Raw genomic sequence first — 22,825 nt, 5'->3', positions numbered from 1 at the left:
AGAGAGAAACGGAACTAACTGTGGTTAAAAAAGTAAAGTACCTAGGGGTAAACATAACAGCAAAAAATCTGAGTTTATTCAAGGATAATTACGAAAAATGTTGGTCTGAAATTAAGAGAGATTTGGATAGCTGGACAAAATTGAAGCTTTCTCTGTTAGGCCGAATCGCTGCTGTTAAGATGAATGTATTGCCAAAGATGTTGTTTTTGTTTCAAACATTGCAGATTGTGGACAAGACAGAGTGTTTCCGGAAGTGGCAGAGAGATATATCTAGATTTGTCTGGCAGGGCAAAAAGCCCAGAATTAAGTTTAAGATACTAACTGATGCGAAAGAAAGAGGGGGCTTTGCCCTGCCAGACCTAAAGTTGTATTATGAAGCCGCAGCCTTTTGCTGGCTAAAAGACTGGCTACTTCTTGAGGACACTGACGTATTGGACTTGGAAGGGTTTAACAATGCCTTTGGTTGGCATGCATATCTATGGTACGATAAGGTTAAGATTAATAAGGTCTTTAAGAACCATATTGTCAGGAAAGCAGTTTTTAAAGTCTGGACAAAATACAAAGACTTATTGGAAAATAAAACTCCGAGGTGGCTTTCACCTCTGGAAGCTAAGGCCCGAAAAAGACTCAATATGGAGGCCAACTGGCCAAAATATTGGGAAATATTAGAAAAAGACGGAGACAATTGGAAATTGCAGAGTTTGGAGAAAATGAAGGATAAAGTGCGAGACTGGTTACATTACGCTCAGATTAAAGAAGTTTTTAAAAATGACAAAAAGCTAGGGTTCCAGGTGGAGAAATCGAAGTTGGAAACAGAATTGTTAGAACCAAAAACTAAGGTTTTATCAAGAATGTATAACTTGCTGCTGAAATGGAATACACAAGACGAAATGGTTAAATCGGTTATGATAAAGTGGGCTCAGGATATTGGGCATAATATTATGTTTGAGGACTGGGAAAGGTTGTGGACCACTGGGCTGAACTTCACTGCATGTAATGCTTTGAAGGAAAATGTAATGAAAATGATATATAGATGGTACATGACCCCAGTTAAACTTGCCAAAATATACCATTTGTCTGATAATAAATGTTGGAAATGTAAAGAACACGAAGGAACATTCTTTCACCTCTGGTGGACTTGCCCTAGAGTGAAGGCCTTCTGGGAAATGATTTATAATGAGTTGAAAAAGGTATTTAAGTATACCTTTACTAAGAAACCAGAGGCCTTCCTTCTGGGCATTGTCGGCCAGAAGGTGTTAAAGAAGGACCGAACATTTTTTATGTATGCAACAACGGCAGCAAGGATACTCATCGCCAAGAGTTGGAAAACTCAAGATCTACCCACACTGGAAGAGTGGCAGATGCAGCTGATGGACTATATGCAACTGGCCGAGATGACTGGCAGAATCCGAGACCTGGGAGAAGAGAGGGTTGAAGAAGACTGGAAGAAATTCAAGATTTATCTACAAAAGTATTGTAATTTGGATCAAGGCTAAGAAGGATGCTAGATCATAAATAATTGCCTACCACTGAATTAGATTTGAAATTGACGATAAGTGAGATTGAGGGAAATATAAAATTTGTGGAGAATAGATCAAATTAATTGAACAAAATTTAAGAATATAAACAAGATGATAAATTGCTGGGAAAAATTTATAACGATGTAAGTGGGAGTGGGAGACGCGAGGGAGTCCAAAGAAGTTCTGAAAAATGTGTTATGATCCATGTTATATTGTTTATTATTTTTGCATTTTGTATTTTAAAAAATCTTAATAAATATTTATAAAAAAAAAAAAAGGAAAACTGCTAGCTTGGCAGTTGAAAAGAGACAAAAATTAAATACGGTTACAAATTTAGAGATTGAAGGAAGAAATATTCAGAACCCAGTGGAGATCAGAAAGTGTTTCCAGAGATATTTCAAACAATTATATACACAAGGGCCGCAAAATGAGGCGGAGATAGAACAATTTTTGATAAAGAATGGTCTACCAAGGTTGTCTCAAGAAAATAGAACAATCCTGAATTATAAAATAACACAACAAGAGATTGAAGAAGCCATTCAGAACATGCAACTGGGCAAATCTCCAGGGCCAGATGGGCTTACCTCCAAGTATTATAAGACATTGAAAGACTATTTGATACATCCATTAATGGTGGTTTGCAATGAAATTATGGAGGGGAAGAAGGCACCGGAATCGTGGAAAGCTTTCATCACATTGATACCTAAATCAGAATTGGAAAAGACACAACTTAAGAACTACCGCCCCATTTCCCTTCTAAATGTGGATTACAAAATTTTTGCAGACATTTTAGCAAACAGATTTAAAAAGGTTTTAAGCGAAGTGATCCATAAAGACCAGGCAGGCTTTCTCCCAGGAAGACATTTGTTTGCTAATACAAGGAATATTATCGACATTTTGGAACTTTTGCAAACAAATATTAATACAAGAGCAGTGTTAATATTTATAGATGCGGAGAAGGCCTTTGACAACATTTCCTGGAAGTTTATGAAGAAAAACCTGGAAGGGATGGGAGTGGGACGGGGATTTGAAAATGGGATAGATGCAATCTATTCAGAACAAAAGGCTAAATTGATAGTTAACAATGTGGTGACAGAAGAGTTTAAAATTGAAAAAGGAACATGACAAGGTTGCCCTATTTCCCCTCTGTTATTTATTTCGGTCCTGGAGGTGCTCTTGAATATGATTCGAGGGGACCGGTTGGTGGAAGGAATTCAGGTCGGAGCGAAACAGTACAAACTTAAGGCTTTTGCAGATGACCTAGTTTTGACCCTACAGGAGCCAGAATCTAGTACGAAAAGAGCATTACAATTGATTCAAGAGTTTGGTTGGGTGGCGGGATTTAAACTAAATAAACAAAAAAGTAAGGTACTGGAAAAAAATTTGACAGCTTCAGAGTCAGAAAGGTTTCAGAAAGAGACAGAGTTAAACGTGGTTAAAAAAGTAAAATATCTAGGGGTGAACATAACAGCAGACAAGGTTAAGATTCATAAGACTTTCAAGAACCATATTGTTAGGAAAGCAGTGTTTAATGTCTGGACAAAATATAAAGACTTATTAGAGAACAAGACCCCAAGGTGGTTGTCGCCTATGGAAGCTAAGGCCCTGAAAAGACCCAATATGGAGGCCAAATGGCCGAAATATTGGGAATTATTAGAAAAGGATGGAGACAATTGGAGGCTGCAGAGTATGGAGAAATTAAAAGACAAAGTGCGAGATTGGCTACATTATGCTCAGATTAAAGAGGTTTTAAAATTGGATAAAAAGATAGGATTCCAGGTGGAAAAATCAAAGTTGGAAACAGAGCTGTTAGAACCTAAGACTAAAGTACTTTCCAGAATTTATAATTTGCTGTTAAAATGGAACACACAAGATGAAACGGTCAAATCGGTCATGATAAAATGGGCACAGGACATTGGGCACAATATTATGTTTGTTGACTGGGAAAGGTTATGGACCACCGGTTTGAAATTCACGGCATGTAATGCCTTAAAAGAAAATATTATGAAAATGATATATAGGTGGTACATGACCCCAGTCAAGCTTGCAAAAATATACCATTTGTCCGATAATAAATGTTGGAAATGTAAAGAAACCGAAGGAACATTCTTTCACCTCTGGTGGACCTGCCCTAGAGTTAAGGCTTTCTGGGAAATGATATATAACGAGTTGAAAAAGGTACTTAAGTATACCTTCCTTAAGAAACCAGAGGCCTTTCTTTTAGGCATTGTCGACCAGAGGGTGCTAAAGAAGGACCGAACATTTTTTATGTATGCAACAACAGCAGCAAGGATACTAGTCGCCAAGCACTGGAAAACCCAAGATTTACCTACACTGGAAGAATGGCAGATGCAACTGATAGACTATATGGAGCTAGCAGAAATGACCGGCAGAATTCGAGACCTGGGAGAAGACGCAGTGGAGGAGGACTGGAAGAAATTTAAGGACTATTTACAAAAATATTGTAAATTGAATGAGTGTTAAGAAAGATGCAAGATTACAAATAATATGGCACCATTAAACTAGTCGAAAGGAGTATGAAGATAAGTTAAAATATAAGAAAAAGTTATATTTTGGATAAATATTATGTCAAAATTAAGTTTTTAAGGTTTGGGTCAAATTATCTAAAACTAGAGATATAATATGTGAAAGTTATAAAATAAGAAATCGAAATAAGGTGATAAATTGCTGGAAAAAATTTGATAAACCTGGAACGCAGGAACGAGGGACGTGAGGAAGTCCAATGAAGTGAAGAAAGTATGATTATGTTACTTTGTTTGTTTGTTCTTTTTATTGTATTAAGAAAACCTTTAATAAATATTTTTTAAAAAAATGAATAAAAAAACCACACCCAGTAGGATAAAAAAGACACAGCACTACTAAACAGGTGGAAATTTACAAATGTTCAGGGAATGTGGGGGGCAGGGTGTTCAAGAAGGCCACTTCCAACCCTCCATTTCAGAATCTAGAGGGATGAATGAAGGACCCAGGTGTCAAGGGAGAGAGGAATGAGAATGAGGAGCAGGCTTAATGCAATGCATCTGAGGGAGGGATGGACAAAGCTCTCACTCAGGTTGAGAGCCAGGAGCAAGGGAACCCACACAGCTCCTGCAGAAGACCCCAGTCCCAGCTGCATCACTGCTGAAACAGCAGCCCCCAGCTCCACCCTTCAAGACCCCCAGAGGCGTCCAGAGCAAAGTCTTCCCAACACTTCTTTGCTTTCTGCCCCTTGGGGCAAGAGGCTCTCTCATTCTTTGAAAAGCATCATATTCATGGATGACACTATATGAATAATAATGATGATTATTAAGTTGATTATTAAATTAAATTTTTGGGCATTGAGGGTTTTTGTGTGTGTTACAGTCCTTTTATAATGGCCAGGAGGGGGCAGAAATCAGTAACTGCTTTAAAGTTAAAATTAAAATAATTAGCTGTACTCATGTAATTTATAGGCAGAGTAGGATTTGTACAAGTTAACCATAGTTTCAGGTTACTAACCCAAATTCTGTAATATTTTTGAGACCTTTGTTTCCCCTTCCCCTCCCTGCCACAACATTCTTGATTCCTTGTAACAAAAGGATGCACTTTCAGCGACCTTTGGATCCTGTGACCACTGGGAAATCAAAAGGGGGGGGTGACACCAAGGGAGGCCAGTGTCCCGCCAAATGAGCTTCTGCAGGGGGCACCAGGATTCCACAATAACATCCCTGTTTGCAAGAAAACTTGGGCATTTCCATGAAAAAACCCTCAAGATAAATGGAATATCATCCTAATGCACAGATTCTTAAAGATGCGAAATGTCTAAGAACAAGGTAAGCAAAGAGCCAGGGAAGTGGATGTCAGCTAACTGAGGCTTCTCAAGACTTGGTTGTGTGACACAGGCATCTGCTCCCAAGAGTGTTCTTGAGTCCAGCATAGGTTCAGATTAAAAATTGCATAATTGCCTTAATTTACAAATCCCTCTACAACTTGTATCCAGGGTACCTTAGGGGCAACCTGGACCCTTACGTCCCACCACTGAGAACAACTGCAGGACTCTTGTTGGTCCCCCCCCCCCGAGTTGGCCAGGCTTATTTGACCACATGAAATAAAGCCTTTAGCATCATCAGCCCAGTCCTGGGAAAGGCTCTGCCGCTAGAGATTCACTGGATGCCTTCTCTTTCAGCCTTAAAACACCTGCCAAAAACTTGTCTGTGCTGCAAGGCTTATGCAGGCAATAAACTGCTAGTTGACAGTGTCTGATTTTACATGTTTATACAGTATGGTTTATATTTGTCAGGGAACTGACATCAGAGCGAGAGGCGGAGGCAGGGCTCCAGAGCGATGCCGGAGAGGGGACCAGCAGGGGGGAAGGAATTCAGCGTAACACCAGTAGAGAAGAGAGGGAGATGGAGGAAGTGGAGACAGCACTCCAAGACCCTTCACCAGAGACTAGTGGAGAGAGCGCTGACACGCCCCTGCCTTCCCCTTACTTGCGCAGACAAGTTCCGCACAGGGAAAGTAGGAGGAGACTAGGCGTCAAACAGCTCTTATGCTGGAAGAGGTTCAAGAAACGCCCACTGACGGATTCTGCAAGTGACTGACCGGTCACGGAGTGTGAGCTGTCGGCCAAAGCATGGTTGGCCAGGCAATATAACTAAAACTGAAGGCAACTTACGCACAAGTAACCCCCTTACAACCATTACAATATTGTACACAGATATTGTTGTAAACTGCTTTGGTATTTTTTTGTGATCCAAAAACAGGTAAAAAGCCTGGGGAAGGTGTTATTTGCTGGTGAGTGCTATCTATTGAACGTCTGGATGGACTGGATTATTAATGCTGCTCTTTCCCAGCCATGTGCTCTGTACTGCCCCCATTCAGTCCTCATAGAGGGGATTTTTTTTGGGGGGGGGTACATTTTGTGGGAGTGGACAGATATAAAGTATTTTCAGAGAGGTAGTTGTATCTTTAAATGTGAGGTGGCTGAGACAGGAGGAGTCTTAGGGGAAGAGCATATTGGGTGCTCCCACAGAGTGCCAGTTGGCGGAGGGGGGGGCACCATCCCCTCCAAATTTCACAGATACACACTTGCAACACTCTTATTTGCATAGCAAGGAACAGTGCTGGATACCACAGCTACCTTGCCACCTTAAATATTGCTGAAGATCTTTACCCTGCTGCTGTTTCTGTTTTCTTGAAACTCTCATAAAGCCATGAGAGTGATAGCCTTACATTCTGTTATGAACCATTCCAAATAAGCCTTGTTAATGTGTATGTGGCCTGGCAGGCTGTGGACTATGTGATAACTTAAGAGTTCATGTGCGAGTATTTGTACGCATGTGCATGAGAGACATAAGGCATCCATCCGCAGTGACTGTGGGGAAAGGGAACTGAACGCCGAAGGAGGACGGCTATGGGAATTTACACTCACAAAATGTTAAGAAGGCATCACCCAAAAGACAACAAAAAAGACAAAATGGGAATTTATGAGGAATAGGAAAAGAGGAACTCTCCTTGGTCAGATGTCAAAGAGAACAACAACTACCAGACTTTTAGAAGACATCTGAAGGCAGCCCTGTTTAGGGAAGCTTTTAATGTTTAACAGACTACTATATTTTAATATTTTTTTGTAAGCCGCCCAGAGTGGCTGGGGAGGCCCAGCCAGATGGGCGGGGTATTAATAATAATAATAATAATAATAATAATAATAATAATATCAGATATTGCATACTGTTTGCCCAATGTGTTCATGAAAACAAGTCTGTGGGGTGTGTGTTTTTTTACATTGGTGCAGGTGTGGCCAATTTACATGTATGTAAATACCTCTGGTTCAGTTTTTCATTTGCAAAACAGTTGCAGAAGGTTTAATTTACAAAACATATGAATAGGTTATGTTTTGCAATCATAAGAAGATATTTCTTAATTCTTCCTTTTGCTTTGCGAGAAAGAGCTCTAGGAAAGGACATCTATCATGTTCCTAAATTTGTGCAGGGAAAGAATTTGATTTTACTGGGAAAATTATAAGTAAACAAAAAAGAAAAATGACTCAGAAGTGAAAAAATTAAAATGATAGGACTCTGTTGCAAACACAAGGATAATAAACTCTACATGTTGCAAATATAGTCTTAACAAAAGCAATGTGTTGATAAATATTTAAACCTATGGAAATAATGGCTAACGTTGCATGTTTGAACTTTACACAATGCATAGGTCATCAAGACATTAGAACACTATTCTGCTATTGACATTGAAGATGCTGTTTATGCGATCTGTGATAAATTAATTTAATTGGCAGGGGGTGGGGAAGTGATTTCACCAGCTATTTTACTGGAGTCAGCAATACATAAGGTGGCTGCCAGAAGGTCTCTCCCCCCCCCCCAATCAAATGTGAAAGGCTTCAAGAAAATGACATCTCACTTTTTTTTTAAGAATTACATTACACAATCCTGAATACCCTCTAGTAGCTGTTCATCCATTGCCTTCATACAGTATTCTGAACCTCTAAATTATTTTTAATGGCAGCAAAGATTCCCACGGGGTTCTAGAGCTTTGGGAGTTATTTCTGCTCCTCTCTTTTAATAGGGAATCTTTATAGGTTTTTATATGAAAAACTTTCCTCCCTGCAATATTGTGATAGTGAGGTGAGGTTGCCTTTATTTTTGCTGCTTTTTATATGCTTTCGTTCCCTTAATATGAATAAGATTTCACCGAGACTAGTTCTCCCCAGCACAAAAACTGTCAATATATTCTTCTCATTCTCAGACTGGAAAAGAAGACTCAAGACAATACTTAAAAGAGTGTGAATCCAGCAGGAAAAAGCACATTAAAAACTAGAAAAGGGACACTCAGAATAACTAGAAAATAAGTAGGGAAAAGGTGCTTAAAATCTGTATGTGTATTGTGTATATATCCCTTAACTTCTTAAAATTTAATGTGTTAATATCATTACGTGTTCTTTGAAAGGTTACAAAGAGTGCAAATTATGCATTCTGAAAAACCCTTCACATAGCATAGATTAGTAAAATTAGCATAGATTAGTAAAATTACTTGGTTTTCTCTGCTAACTTGTTAACTGGGTAAAAACAAAAAGGGTAACTTATATTTATATTAAACACCTTTTTAAACTGAGGTTCCATTTCATTTGCAAACCCAGAGGATGATATGCTGAACTAGAAGCCAAAAGGTTCTGGGAAGCAGATAAAGTTACAGAAATACACATGCTGTCTTTATTAAATTGACATAAACAAATGCTTAGAATCATAGAATCATAGAGTTGGAAGAGACCACAAGGGCCATCGAGTCCAACCCCCTGCCAAGCAGAAAACACCATCAGAGCACTCCTGACATATGGTTGTCAAGCCTCTGCTTAAAGACCTCCAAAGAAGGAGACTCCACCACACTCCTTGGCAGCAAATTCCACTGTCAAACAGCTCTTACTGTCAGAAAGTTCTTCCTAATGTTTAGGTGGAATCTTTTTTCTTGTAGTTTGGAACCATTGCTCCGTGTCCGCTTCTCTGGAGCAGCAGAAAACAACCTTTCTCCCTCCTCTATGTGACATCCTTTTATATATTTGAACATGGCTATCATATCACCCCTTAACCTCCTCTTCTCCAGGCTAAACATGCCCAGCTCCCTTAGCCGTTCCTCATAAGGCATCGTTTCCAGGCCTTTGACCATTTTGGTTGCCCTCATCTGGACACGTTCCAGTTTGTCAGTGTCCTTCTTGAACTGTGGTGCCCAGAACTGGACACAGTATTCCAGGTGAGGTCTGACCAGAGCAGAATACAGTGGCACTATTACTTCCCTTGATCTAGATGCTATACTCCTATTGATGCAGCCCAGAATTGCATTGGCTTATTTAGCTGCCGCATCACACTCTTGGCTCATGTCAAGTTTGTGGTCAACCAAGACTCCTAGATCCTTTTCACATGTACTGCTCTCAAGCCAGGTGTCACCCATCTTGTATTTGTGCCTCTCATTTTTTTTGCCCAAGTGCAATACTTTACATTTCTCCCTATTAAAATTCATCTTGTTTGTTTTGGCCCAGTTCTCTAATGTGTCAAGGTCATTTTGAAGTGTGATCCTGTCCTCTGGGGTGTTAGCCACCCCTCCCAGTTTGGGACCATCTGCAAATTTGATCAGGATGCCCTTGAGTCCATCATCCAAGTCGTTGATAAAGATGTTGAATAAGACCGGGCCCAAGACAGAACCCTGTGGCACCCCACTAGTCACTCTTCTCCAGGATGAAGAGGAACCATTGATGAGCACCCTTTGGGTTCGGTCAGTCAGCCAGTTACAAATCCACTGAGTGGTAGCATAGTCAAGTCCACATTTTACCAGCTTCTTTACAAGAATATCATGGGGCACCTTGTCAGATGCCTTGCTGAAATCAAGGTAGGCTACATCCACTGTATTCCCTTCATCTACCAGGCTTGTTATTCTGTCAAAAAACGAGATCAGGTTAGTCTGACATGACTTAATTTTCATAAATCCATGCTGACTATTGATGATCACAGTATTGCTTTCTAGGTGCTCACAGACTGTTTGCTCAATGATCTGCTCCAGAATCTTCCCTGGTATTGATGTCAGACTGACAGGGCGATAATTATTTGGGTCCTCTCTTTTCCCCTTTTTGAAAATAGGGACAACATTTGCCCTCCTCCAGTCTGCCGGGACTTCGCCTGTTCTCCAGGAATTCTCAAAGATGACTGCCAGTGGTTCTGAGATCACATCTGCCAGTTCTTTTAATACTCTTGGATGCAGTTCATCTGGCCCTGGAGACTTGAATACATCTAAACTAGGCAAGTATTCTTGTACTATCTCCTTAGTTATTCTGGGCTGTGTTTCCTCTGCTGAATCATTTGCTCCAAATTCTTCAGGTTGGGCATTGTTTTCTTTATCGGAGAAGACTGAGGCAAAGAAGGCATTGAGGAGTTCAGCCCTTTCTGTGTCCCCTGTTTGCATTTCACCATCTTCTCTTCTGAGTGACCCCACGGTTTCTTTGTTCTTCATTTTGCTACGAACATACCCATAAAAGCCTTTTTTGTTGCTTTTAACCTCTCTAGCAAGCCTGAGTTCATTCTGTGCTTTAGCTTTTCTGACTTTGTGTCTACACGTGCTGGCTATTTGTTGGAATTCCTCTTTGGTGGTTTCCCCCCTTTTCCATTTTTTGTACACATCCTTTTTTAATCTTAACTCAGTTAAAAGTTCTTTAGATAGCCACCCTGGTTTCTTTAGGCACCTTCCATGTTTCCGTCTCATTGGTATTGCCTGAAGTTGTGCTTTTACTATCTCCCTCTTAACAAACTCCCAGCCATCATGAACTCCCTTTCCTTTTAGGATTACTGTCCATGGGATCTCACCCAGCACTTCCCTAAGTTTTATGAAGTCGGCTTTCTTAAAGTCAAGAAATTGAGTCCTAGTATGCTTGGCTGCTCCTTTCCGCTGTATAGTAAACTTCAGAAGAGCATGATCACTCGCGCCTAATGATCCTTCCACTTCTACCCCACTAACCAGGTCATCAACATTGGTTAGGACCAGATCTAAAATGGCTGTTCCTCTTGTTGCTTCTCCCACTTTCTGGACAACGAAGTTGTCTGCAAGGCCAGTGAGGAATCTGTTTGACCTTATGCTCTTGGCTGAGTTTGACATCCAGCAAATATCCGGGTAATTGAAGTCCCCCATTACTACTATCTCCCTTCTTTTTGCATGCTTGGCCATCTGTTCCAGGAAGGCATCATCTATGTCCTCCGTTTGGCTTGGGGATCTATAGTAAACTCCCACAATGAGGTCCCTGTTATTCTTCTCTCCCTTAATTTTGACCCAAATGCTCTCACTTTGGCTTTGAGGTTCTAAATCTTGGATCTCTTCACAGGTATACACATCCCTGACATATAACGCCACTCCTCCTCCTTTCTTGTCTGGTCTGTTTCTCTGAAATAGATTGTATCCCTCCATTATTACATTCCAGTCATGGGACTTATCCCACCAGGTTTCAGTGATGCCTATTATGTCATATTTAGTTTGCTGTACCAAGAGCTCAAGCTCATCTTGTTTATTTCCCATGCTTTGCGCATTAGTGTACAGACATTGAAGTCCATTAATCATTCGCCCGTGTCTCTTATTTAAGGATTTTTTCCTCCCACCACTAGGTCTGCGTGCTGTTTGCTCCATTTGGTCTATGACATTTGGATGATCATCTTCATCAATTGATAGACTTCTACCTTCAGGAGCACTGTCTCCCTCCCCCACATTAGTCAGTTTAAAGCCCTCCTGATGAGGTTTCTGAGATTTTTGGCAAAAACATTCCTCCCAACCGTTGTGAGGTGCAACCCATCGCTTGCAAGAAGTCCATCTTCAAGAAACTGCAGTCCGTGATCTAAGAATCCAAACCGTTCCTGTTTACACCATTTGCGAAGCCAGCTGTTCACTTCCACTATTTTTCCTCTCTCTCCCTGGGCCACGTCGTTCAACTGGGAGGACAGATGAGATGACAATTTGTGCATTTAATTGCTTCAATTTCCTGCCCAGAGCCTCATAGTCTCTTTTGATCTTCTGGAGGCTATTGCTTGCAGTGTCATTGGTTCCCACATGAACCAAGAGGAAGGGGTATTTGTCAGTGGGTTTTATTATTCCTTGCAGTCGTTCAGTTACATCTTGGATCTTAGCCCCGGGGAGACAGCACACTTCCTGAGACATCTTGTCAGGCCCACAGATCACTGCTTCTGTTCCCCTCAGTAGGGAATCCCCTATCACCACTACACGCCTCCTCTTAGGTTTGGTTGGGGTTCTTCCGTGAGCTGTCCATTCCAAGGTCGCCTGCACATTCCCTGAGGACTGACTTTGCTGCTCGTCTTCATATACCTGATCGACTGTAATGAGGGAGAGATCCTCAAATGGAGTCTGCTCTTCATCTTCCATGCTAGGGGAGAGGACCTCAAAGCGATTGTGTATTTCTAAACAATCAGAGCGAACCCTGGGCTTCCTACTTCTTTGAGTCACGTTTCTCCATATATCTTGCTCCTGTGTTGGTGAACTAGCCTCCTTCTCAGGGGAGTCCCCTGTCTCCTCCTTGGTGGAGACGGTGCGCTCTGTTGCTTCCAAGAAGAGCTCCAGCTCTCTAATTCTTTGGAGCATAGCTACACGTTCCTCCAGTTGCTGGACTTTGTCTTTTAAGAGGGCAATCAGCATGCAATTGCTGCAGGTAAAGCTGCCTGCAACCTTTGGCAAGATGGCTAACATTGTGCAGGAACCGCAGGCGACTGCAGCTGTTCCCTCACTCTCCATCTTGAGAACGTGTCGTTGGGGGTGGCTACAGCGGTCCTCCATCATAAGAAGCGTGCAGACAGGACAAATAACTCCCCCCCCAAAAAAACACTAGGTCTCCCCCAACAAACGTTTGGGGAGATGGATCAAACAGGAGATGGATCAAACTGTGGATCATTAGCTGTGGGAGGAGCTTATCAGAGCTTGCGCACGCCGCTGCCCTGCAAGCTCTGATAAGCTCCTCCCACAGCTAATCACCTGCCTCAACAGAAACCCTGCCCCCTCTGACCTTTGCACAGGGAGAGCAGCTAATCAGCCACAGGAAACACACACACAAGAAATTGATTCCTAAGTTGTACTGCATAAACTGTTTTAATACCGTATATTTAAATACCGTATATTTAATACCGTATATTTAAATGCAGCCAGAAAATTTATCTCTTGAAACGTGCAGAGCATTGTTCTAAAATATCTTCAAATATTTTTTACACGGGACAAATATTTTTTTCCCCTGGGATATACATCTTTTTGAGAAATATTTTAGTGGGTGTTATCTTTTTAAAAACCGAATTAACTATTTAATCAGGTAAATAACTACACCTAACTTCTAAAGTAGTTTTCTGTTTGCTACTGCACATTCTTAAAACACCCACCGTAGCAAATATACTGCTTGTTTCCATTTGCTCACTACAATGCTGATTTTCTCAAAAATTGACAAATTGCCATGAATGAAAATAACTTTAAAAATACAGTTTTCAATTTCAGTGTTTAAATTTCTTCTCCATTTTGGGGCTCTGGGCTCCCAAAATGATTTACTTCACTTAATAAGGACACATAGATATTTGGGTGTGTGTATAAAGCAGCAAGGGACGCAGGTGGCGCTGTGGGTTAAAGCCTCAGCGCCTAGGACTTGCCGATCGAAAGGTCGGCGGTTCGAATCCCTGCGGCGGGGTGCGCTCCCGCTGCTCGGTCCCAGCGCCTGCCAACCTAGCAGTTCGAAAGCACCTCCGGGTGCAAGTAGATAAATAGGGACCGCTTACCAGCGGGAAGGTAAACGGCGTTTCCGTGTGCGGCTCTGGCTCGCCAGAGCAGCGATGTCACGCTGGCCACGTGACCCGGAAGTGTCTCCGGACAGCGCTGGCCCCTGGCCTCTTAAGTGAGATGGGCGCACAACCCCAGAGTCTGTCAAGACTGGCCCGTACGGGCAGGGGTACCTTTACCTTTACCTTTTTATAAAGCATCAAGTAAACATTTCATCTAGCTGTGAGAAATCTAACACCACACTCTGAGCAACACAAAGGAACATGTCTGCTCAAATTGTTTCAGGACGCAGATCGTTTTTGCAAATGTATCCAGTGACAAAATAGCCTCTTCCCACATCATCTGTGGAATCTGCTGTATTTGATGCCTATTAGGCAGGGCCCTTTGCTTAATCTCAGATATGCACACTGGCCAAAACAACAACTATAATAGAACTGCAGAAGGCTCTCCCTTAAAATATAAATTAAGTTGGCCCTCTAGACTGTAAAAAGAGAAACTAACTGTAGTAAATAACAGTAGCAAACTGTAAATAAACTGTAGTAAATAACAGTTGTACAAAAGCTAATTTCTTCTTGTGCAACAAACAAAGCTTGCTGGTTTCCATGGGGACTGACTCCCCCCCCCCCTTTGCTCTTGTTTGAATCTAAGTTGCCAATAGTTGAGGTTAGAAGAGGCACTTAATTTTATTTCAGAATCAAATGGGAGGTTTGTTAATCGTAGAATACTGTATACACCATGTATATATGTATTGCTTGTATCTAATTCTCTCTCAATGCCTGCCAATGCACATTTAAGATCAGCTGCAAATTATGCACACAAATTTCTGTATAAATATGCTTCTCATGTTGTTGACTGAGCTGGCATTCCTTCTTCAGATCCTGTGATCTGAATCAGGTTTAGAAGTCCCTCTCAGGAAAAAGGGTGAATGGGATCTTTAAAAAAACTTTTGATCTAAAGAGAATAGGTAGTTTGTGTCCTCTTTGCTTCCACTTTCCTAGGTATTTACTGTTTCTCAGGTAATTCCTGATACAGTGAGATGAGAAAAATAATTTGAACCCCTGAAATGCATTTATTGAAAGCACTGTGGATAATTAGAAGCAAAGACTAGATTGGAAAGAAAATGTTCACGCAGTTTAGCACTGGAAACTGGAGGGGAACACCAGCGATACCCCAAAGACTCCACAGCCTCTAACACATTTTGGTGAAACAAGGCCCCTTTCTTCCCTCTGGTGGGTGGTTGTCTAAGGCTGTGATCCTCCATGCCCTAGCTTGGGAGGAATTCACACTGAACTTGGTGAGAGTTATTTTTGAGTAAACGTATATAGGATTGCACTGCAGAAGAGGGAGAGAGCAAAAGCTAAGCATTGTTCACCTAACAATTCTTTTAAAAGACAACCATCACTAAGTTTTTCCTTTCGTTTTGGAGCTCAGGGCAGTAGTGGCCTGGGAGGAGGGAGGGCAGAGAGACTGAGGGGTCACAAGCTCTTAGCTTTTAGCCTCAGCTTGACCACAGGGTTGGTTAAAAAAGAACAGGAGGGGATCACGTGTTTTTTGCGGGCTGTAGCTGTTTTGAACACATTGTTCTTTGGGGGGGGGGGGGAGAAGGGTAGAGAATGTGGAGGGAGAGGCTACCTTTTGTTCTGTAGAGATCTCCATTCCCTGAAATAATCTAATCCTCCTTTTTTAAAAAATATGTTGTAGTTTTTTTATTTCAGTGTGAATAAGAGAATTTAAAAACCCCAAAACAAATTTATTTATTATAATTTACAGACTGCAAATGCAAATATTTTCTGAGTGCTATGCAGTATATTAAAAATGAAACAAAACATAAAACATGTGAAGGAGAATAATCTGTGTCTAGCATAAAAATCGATCTGGACACCAGTGGTGTACATTCTGAATATGTTAGATCTTTGTGAAACTCCACGAAATGTGGCAAAAGGTGCTGATGACTCAGGCAATCGAGGTGGAGGTGACATCGAATTGCTCCTTCATTAAGAACAACAAATAGTCTTGTAGCACTTTAATGGCTAACCAATTTGTAAGAGAGCCTACTACTTCATCCAAAGTGTGAAATGCCGTCCTCATTATGTGCACAGCCCCTGTGTCCCTGTGGGATAGTGGTTCAAGTGTTGGACATGGGGTGGGGAGATCTGGGTTGAAATCCCCACTCTTACATGAGCTTCACTGGGTGAGCCCCTGCGCCAGCTACTCTCTCGCAGCCCAAAGTTGCTATGAGGATGTACATTCTCCCTCTGCCAATTGACCCTTGGCATAAGACCCCTCCCTCTGTTGCTTAAGCTTCTTATTTCAGTAAGCCTGTCCGGACATATAATTTAGCTATCTATATTGTGAGATGTTGTGATGAAGGTTTTATCATGTGCACCACTTAGAGAGCTGTTTGATTATCTGATATGCAAAGCTTCCCAAATAAATACATAGAAATAGAAAATAAATGCAGACTGACTTGGGGCTGCAGAGTGGATCAGTCCACTATATGTATCAATCCCTTCTGACAAGGAGAGGTGTTTGCAAAATAATAATAATAATAATAATAATAATAATAATAAATCCCTACTTTAAAATTATATTGGCATAAAAGGAGAGGGACGTCTACGGAACGAAAAGCACTAACAGTTCAATCCCAAGTGTGTTTATTCAGAGGCACTGCACAGCTTTTGCTGGGGTCTCATCCAGTCTGGAACACCCTCCTTCCTACACTCTGTTCAAGAGGCAGAAACTGAAAAGCTTTAAACACCTCCTACAGATCCATCTATTTAAACTGGCATTCCCGGGCTTACAAGGTTCACTACACGCTTCTGTTTTATTGTTTATTGATATTAAACTGAATGTTCCATTGATGGGTTCTCTGTTCTTTTGGACATATTTCTTTGTATTCTTGGTTTTAAATGCTGTATATACATTTATTTTCATTTACATATTAAGCAGTTAATGTAAAGCCATCTTCATTTAAATCTCTAACTGGATATTTTAATAAGTCTGTACTGTAATCATAAAAATGACAAAATGTTTGGCACAACTTAGCAAGTTTATGATTACAGCCTTATTTATCCAGTTAGAGAATTTTAAATGAAGATGGCTTTACATTTTTACCTTGGGAAGTAGCATCAAAAACTAAGTTTTTAAAATGTCATCATCATCATCATCATCCACGAGGGAGACGTGGTTTCAAATCTCTCTTCGGCCACAAGGTTGTGAATGAAGCTGCTGAAAACTTTGCAGAATGCTTATATCATTGCACAGAACGATGTGCCGCCAAATAAAAAAGTTGTTCTTCCTCCAAGATGCGCGGACGGGGCTGGATTTCCTTGGGCTCCTATTGGCCAAGTGGGCTCAACTGCAGGACACAATTAATTATGCTGATTGCGTGGGGAGCGGATGTGCTCCTCCCCCTCTTCATTTGGCTGTCTGGCAAAAGGGGACGCCTCGGGTGGTGGTCACATGACATTGTCTTCGCGCCACTTTCGTAAATCTCTCTTCTTTTTTTCAATAGCAGCCTTTTTGCACCAGGACTTAAAGGTAACGTGTTTATCTTCCTCTCTTAGTCTTTTCAGCAGAACAAGCGGGGAGGTGGTGCAAAGCGCGCGCGCACCTTTGATTTTAAAGCGCCTTCCTTCCTTTCATCTCTGGCGCTTCCACGTACTTTGCAGCTTCCTCCCTGCAAATCTGTGCAAAAGCGGCTGCAAAATCCAGCCTTTTGCAAAGGCCGCCTCTTTCGTGTGAAAAGCCACCTGTAGGAGTGGGAGTGAGCGCGTGCACACATTTTGCGCGTGGATCTGCTGACTGGGGGGCGCGGGATCGTGCTTTTCTTTGCAAAGTCCGTTCTTACGAGTGCAGCCGCCCAAGGTCCGGGGGGGGGGCGGCGGCGGCGGATACCTCTTTTGCAAAACTCGCATGACGCTCATGGCTGCCGTCTCCGGATCTCCAGCAAGCGCAGCAACAATGCAGGCGCTGCCTTTCTTTGCGCAGGGTGAGGGTGCGAGATCCTCCCAGCGCCCCTTCCATCCTTTGCAAAATCCTTCCCTTTGTCCTAGGATCCTTCCCTTAAAAAAAAAAAAAAGAGCAGCCCGGCTAGATGGGAGGAGAGTGAGGGGTGTTAAATTGTTTTTGCGCGTGCACGCGTCCGAGGGGCGCATCGCTTCCTTCTGCAGGTTCCCACCCGCCCCAACAAAAAATAATCATTTAAAAACGTTATTTTCTTGCATCTCTTAAAAGACGCATTGTTGGTCGTGCACGGGTCGGGGGGTGGGTGGGAAGGGAGGTTTCCCCTCTTTCTCTGGGGGGGAGGGGCAGCAAGAAGAACGTCTGCCCCGCCGCGCATGTGCTTCCCGCGAGGTATGCCGGGGCTTGTAGTTCCCTGGCAGGAGGCTCGCAGCACCACGCGCTGGAGGCGAAGGAAGCGGTGCACCCGGGACTCGAGGAGCCCAGGTTGCAGCCACCGCGCACGCACCGCGCACGCAGGGGAGGCAGCCGCGCACCCGGTGTCTTCGTCGTTCCGCCGCCCCGAGCATCTCGCCTGCGGGGTAACAGCGCAAAGGGTGCGCAAACTTTTTTGGGAAGGCGGGGGGAGGGAGGAGGAGAGCTGGGCTGGCGCACCGACGCTGCCGCCCGCGTCTGCAGCCCAGGCATGGAGACAAAGGGGCCCCTGGCCGCGGAGGCGCCCTCCTTTCTCTCGCTCCGGCTTTGGGTCAGGGGCGGGAGTTGCATCGCCCTGCGGAAGGAAGGCAGGCAGGGATCGGCGTCGGGAAACTTTTGCAAAAGTATATGCATATATATATAACGAAAACCAAACGCTGTACAGCGACAGTCCCCGAGGAAGTTTATAATTACTTATTTTAGCATTGCGCGCTTCGGAGTTTGCAGGGCGGCAGGAGCGAGATCGAGCCTTCCTGGGGGCATTGCGATGCGCCCGTCACCTCTTCAGAGTCAGAGGGAGCTCGTGCATGGTGTGGCCTTTCATTTTTCGGCTGGGGGGGCCGAGGAAAGGAAGGCGCAGTGGAAGTTTGCAGCGAGGATCGGCGGGGTTTGATTGCGGGGGCGGGGGGGTGCGAGGGGGGCTCTCCTGAGCTCAGCCGCGCGGGCGGTTGGTGGGTTTCGCAGCCTCTTAGCCCGCGTGGGTTCGCGCGAGTGAGCTGCGGGCTGTCGAGGCGGGGGAGGCCGGGCTTGGCGCGTTTTTGGCACTTTGAATAGCGAGCTCCCTTTCCCACAATGCCTCGGCGGCCCCTTTCTCTTTAATCGCAGCACGAGGGGCGCAAGCCCGGGCGCGCGCTCTTCTTGCCCTCCGTCCCCGTTTGCACGTGGTGGGCTTGGAGGAAAGGGCTACGGATGCCCCCCACCCCTCGAAAAACTGTTTCCAAGCTCTCCCAGGAACTAGCGGTGAGAGCCCCTCATAATGAATCTGCCCCTGTCCGCATCGTTTAAGGACCTGGCCAGATGTGGAGGGGGCTGCAAAGGGGCAGGTGGCCTGACCTTTTAATTCCCTTCCCCTCACAGTTTCCTTAACTTCACAGATCGTGAAGCTTCAACATTTTTGAAAGCTGCAAAAGCTTTTTATTTCTTTATTGCAGTTTGATTTTTTGGGGGGCGGGGAGGAAAGAAGGCAGAGTTGATGTATTTTTCGTTTAGGTTTTCTGTTGATTCATTATGCGAATCTTTGAAGGAAGCCCAGAAACGCAGGTCAATTAACCTTAGTAGGGTGTACAATTATGAATCTTGCTTGATTAATTCAGGCAGCCTTTTCAAAGGATTGAGCTTACTCTTGCTTGGGTGTGTTGCAGCTATTGTTGGAATTATGCACTTTGTCAATATTAAAAAGAACAAATTTAGCAGCATTAAGAGGGCAGAATGCTACTTGTAGGGTGAAGAGGAGTTTGTGATTGGGTTTATAATCTCCCTAAAATGCAACTCCACTTCATTGATCTGTAGACTTCATATTCTCTAAGCAGAACCTACAGGATTGACCTGAGGTTGGTGTTTTGGATCTGAGAGCTGGCTTGGTCTTTGGCATCATCTTTAATTATTGTATGCAAGAAACTTTATAATCTTTTCAGAAGAAGCAGTTCCGTATCTCCATGTTGTAAGGAAAATATTAGAAGTGTGCAGTGATGCTATATAGCTAAAATGTAGTGCAGAATAATTCTGAATTTCTTCTTTGCCTTGACTCCCTCTTCTCTGAAGAAGATGGTGAAACTGAGCCTTGGAGAGCACAGGCATAACTTGGAATAAAGGCTGGAAAAGGTGCCTGTGAAGCCTTGAACAAAAGACATTTGGTTTGTACTAAACTTAAAATGAAAGTGGAAGCTTTCATCTAGTTCTTTTTGCAAAGAAACATCTAACTATAAATGGGCATGTTCCAAGACAAAGCGTGTTTGCATTTTGGCGCAGCTTAATGACATGATTGCCAGTTCAATGATTATAATATAATATCAGTACCTGCCATTTGCCCCTAAGGAAGGCACAAGCTTACAACTGTTGCTAACCATTAGAAGCTGTTATAGACAATGAAAAAATGGGTCAGGAGAAGGAGGCTCTGATTAGGAACCCAATTGCACAGGGCAGTTTCATGGGATTGTTGCAGATAGGACCTGGTCACAGTGAGTTTCCTGCAGGAGTGGGGATTTGAATCCTAGCCTAAAATAACATTCAGGACTCCAGAATGATTTGTAAACCTGGTTTATCTCCTGTGAAATGTATAAATAACAACTCAACTGGAAACCTTGAGTACCACCACTCTATATTTTTCTCCTGGTAACAGTTGTTAAAAAAACAGCAAGGGGTCTGCTGCTGCAGGACCAGTTGCACTCGAAAATCAGTTGCCGATAGAGAGGAGAAGGTCAGTCAAAGTGTGATGAGCTGCCTGTTGATACAGTGGTACCTCTGGTTATGTACTTAATTCGTTCCGGAGGTCTGTTCTTAACCTGAAACTGTTCTTAACCTGAAGCACCACTTTAGCTAATGGGGCCTCCCGCTGCTGCTGCGCCGCTGAAGCACGATTTCTGTTCTCATCCTGAAGCAAAGTTCTTAACCCGAGGTATTATTTCTGGGTTAGCAGAGTCTGTAACCTGAAGCATCTGTAATCTGAGGTACCACTGTACTGAGCTCAGACCCTTGATAAACTGCTTGCAACCAATTTCTTGCAAATTTCCCCTTTACTGAAAATTTGTATTTGGGTGGGGGAGAGGGTCTTTGAGAGTTTATTGGGCATTTTTTTCTTAGTGCAAGTTAGTGCTAACTTAGTTCTGTTTTTCTCTCTTCTCTCACCCTCCCTTTTTTTATTAAAAAAACCCCAACAGTTATTCCCTGGAATAGAGCAGCAATGGTCCTTCGGACAACCAACGGATGCCAGTTTATCAGTGTTTGCAGAAGAATTTTACAGCAAGGAAGTTTCTGAGTCTTCTGCATTCTGCATGAGCCGTCAGTGGTGCAAAAGTGCTTATAGTGCAGGTAGTATTTCATCACCTACTGCAGTTTTTGCACTTCAGCATCACTGTGGCAGTCTGTGTGATGGCTGCCCCCCCCTCAGGTGGAGGAGCAGGCTGGCCCTCTTTCCCTTTCCATCTGCCTGGGGATACTCTAAGGCTGTTTGTGCTAAGGTGCATCTAGTGCAGTGAGTGGAATAGCTTAGAATCTACTGCCCTGGATGCGCCTTCTGGCACACGCAGCTGGCAGTGAGTCTTGACTGAGGTCACAAGGACAGCAAGACAGCTGCCTCTTTCAGAATGCCTTGTGCACAACCAGAAGCCTTTAAGTCAACCTTGCAGAAAATGTCGGAGTGCAGCATTACTCCACCAGTGGAAGCACTGTTAGAAACTCAGGTATATAAGCCAGGTGCCAAATGACTCCTTAAACCAGGGTTACACTCTCCAAAACGGAATGCCTAGTTGCCATTTTGGGGCCAGTCAGCTTGAAAGTCGTATTTTTCAACTGTTTGGTTCCTGAAATTCATGCTGATTGTGCAGATAAAATAGAATGGATAGAATTTTACAGGATGGGGTGAAAACAGGGAAAATCCAAGGATCCCGGGCATTGTGGAGATGGCAGGTGCCATTCTGGTGCCCAGTCATCTTCACTTGGTTGCAAGTGGCCAGTAGCCAGATGGAAAATGTGCCTGGTGAATTCTGAATGCTGAATGAAAGGTTATTGAAAAGAGTGGAGTGGGGAACCTTTGGCACTCCAACCTGCTGGGTTCGAAACCACATCTGCCCCCTACCCGATATGCACTACGTTCTCAATTTTCTTGCAGAACAACAACTGCCTAATAGAAACTGTAAGCAGTAATTGCTCCTATCCACATAGCCTGTAGAAATGCACCTTAACTTGCAAACTGTGTCCTGGACCCTGTTTGGTTTCTCTGTGGCTTCCTAGGAGCCGAAGGTGGTGCACGTGGCTCTCTTCATTTTGTCCTCACAAGAACTCTGTGAGGGACGTTAGGCTGAGTGACCGTTACCAGCCCTGGGTCACCCAGTGGGCTTGATGGCTGAGTGAAGGTTAGTCCAAAGCTCTAACCACTGCACCACCATGAGCTCTCCCTTTTTATTGCTCGCCTCTGAAATGGTTACGGAGGGCTGATTTTTTTTAAAAAAGCATTTATGTTTGTATTTTTGGGTGATGTTTTGCATGGTTTTATGCAATAAACTGGGAACTTGGTATTGCAGACCTTTTATATCTGAGCTGCTTCAGCCCCTTGGGAGTTTTGCAGTAACTCAGACTCTTCACCAGCTTGCCTAAATTCTATTGGGTGTGCATTTTTCTTTTTAAAATTTGGTATGCCTAGCTTCTCAGGAGTATGAAAAGTTAATGGTATTTGGATACCACCTGCACTTTCTGATACAGCAAGTGCTGTTTCGTTTATTTAAAGATTTATATTCCAATTTAAATTTAAATTGGTTTACAACAATAAATTGCACAATATACAAAATTTAAAATCAATTAAACCTCCAAAATTTTAAACTTAATGAATTTAAAATCTGTTTAAAAATAAATAAACATAAAACATC

At 43.0% G+C, this 22,825-nt stretch overlaps 1 long non-coding RNA gene across 1 annotated transcript; it reads left to right on the top strand.

Moving 5' to 3' along the window:
- Window positions 1-20,905: 20,905 nt before the first annotated feature.
- Window positions 20,906-22,475, top strand: LOC307208320. Its single transcript, XR_013835089.1, has 2 exons — window positions 20,906-21,272; window positions 22,194-22,475. It is a non-coding gene; the product is annotated as an uncharacterized lncRNA (long non-coding RNA).
- The last annotated feature ends 350 nt before the right edge of the window (window positions 22,476-22,825 follow it).

Source organism: Podarcis cretensis (genome assembly GCF_951804945.1).
Source record: "Podarcis cretensis genome assembly, chromosome: Z".
Taxonomy (NCBI): Eukaryota; Metazoa; Chordata; class Lepidosauria; order Squamata; family Lacertidae; genus Podarcis; species Podarcis cretensis.
The sequence above is the reverse complement of the archived record's forward strand: the minus strand, read 5'-3'. Positions and strand labels throughout refer to the sequence as shown.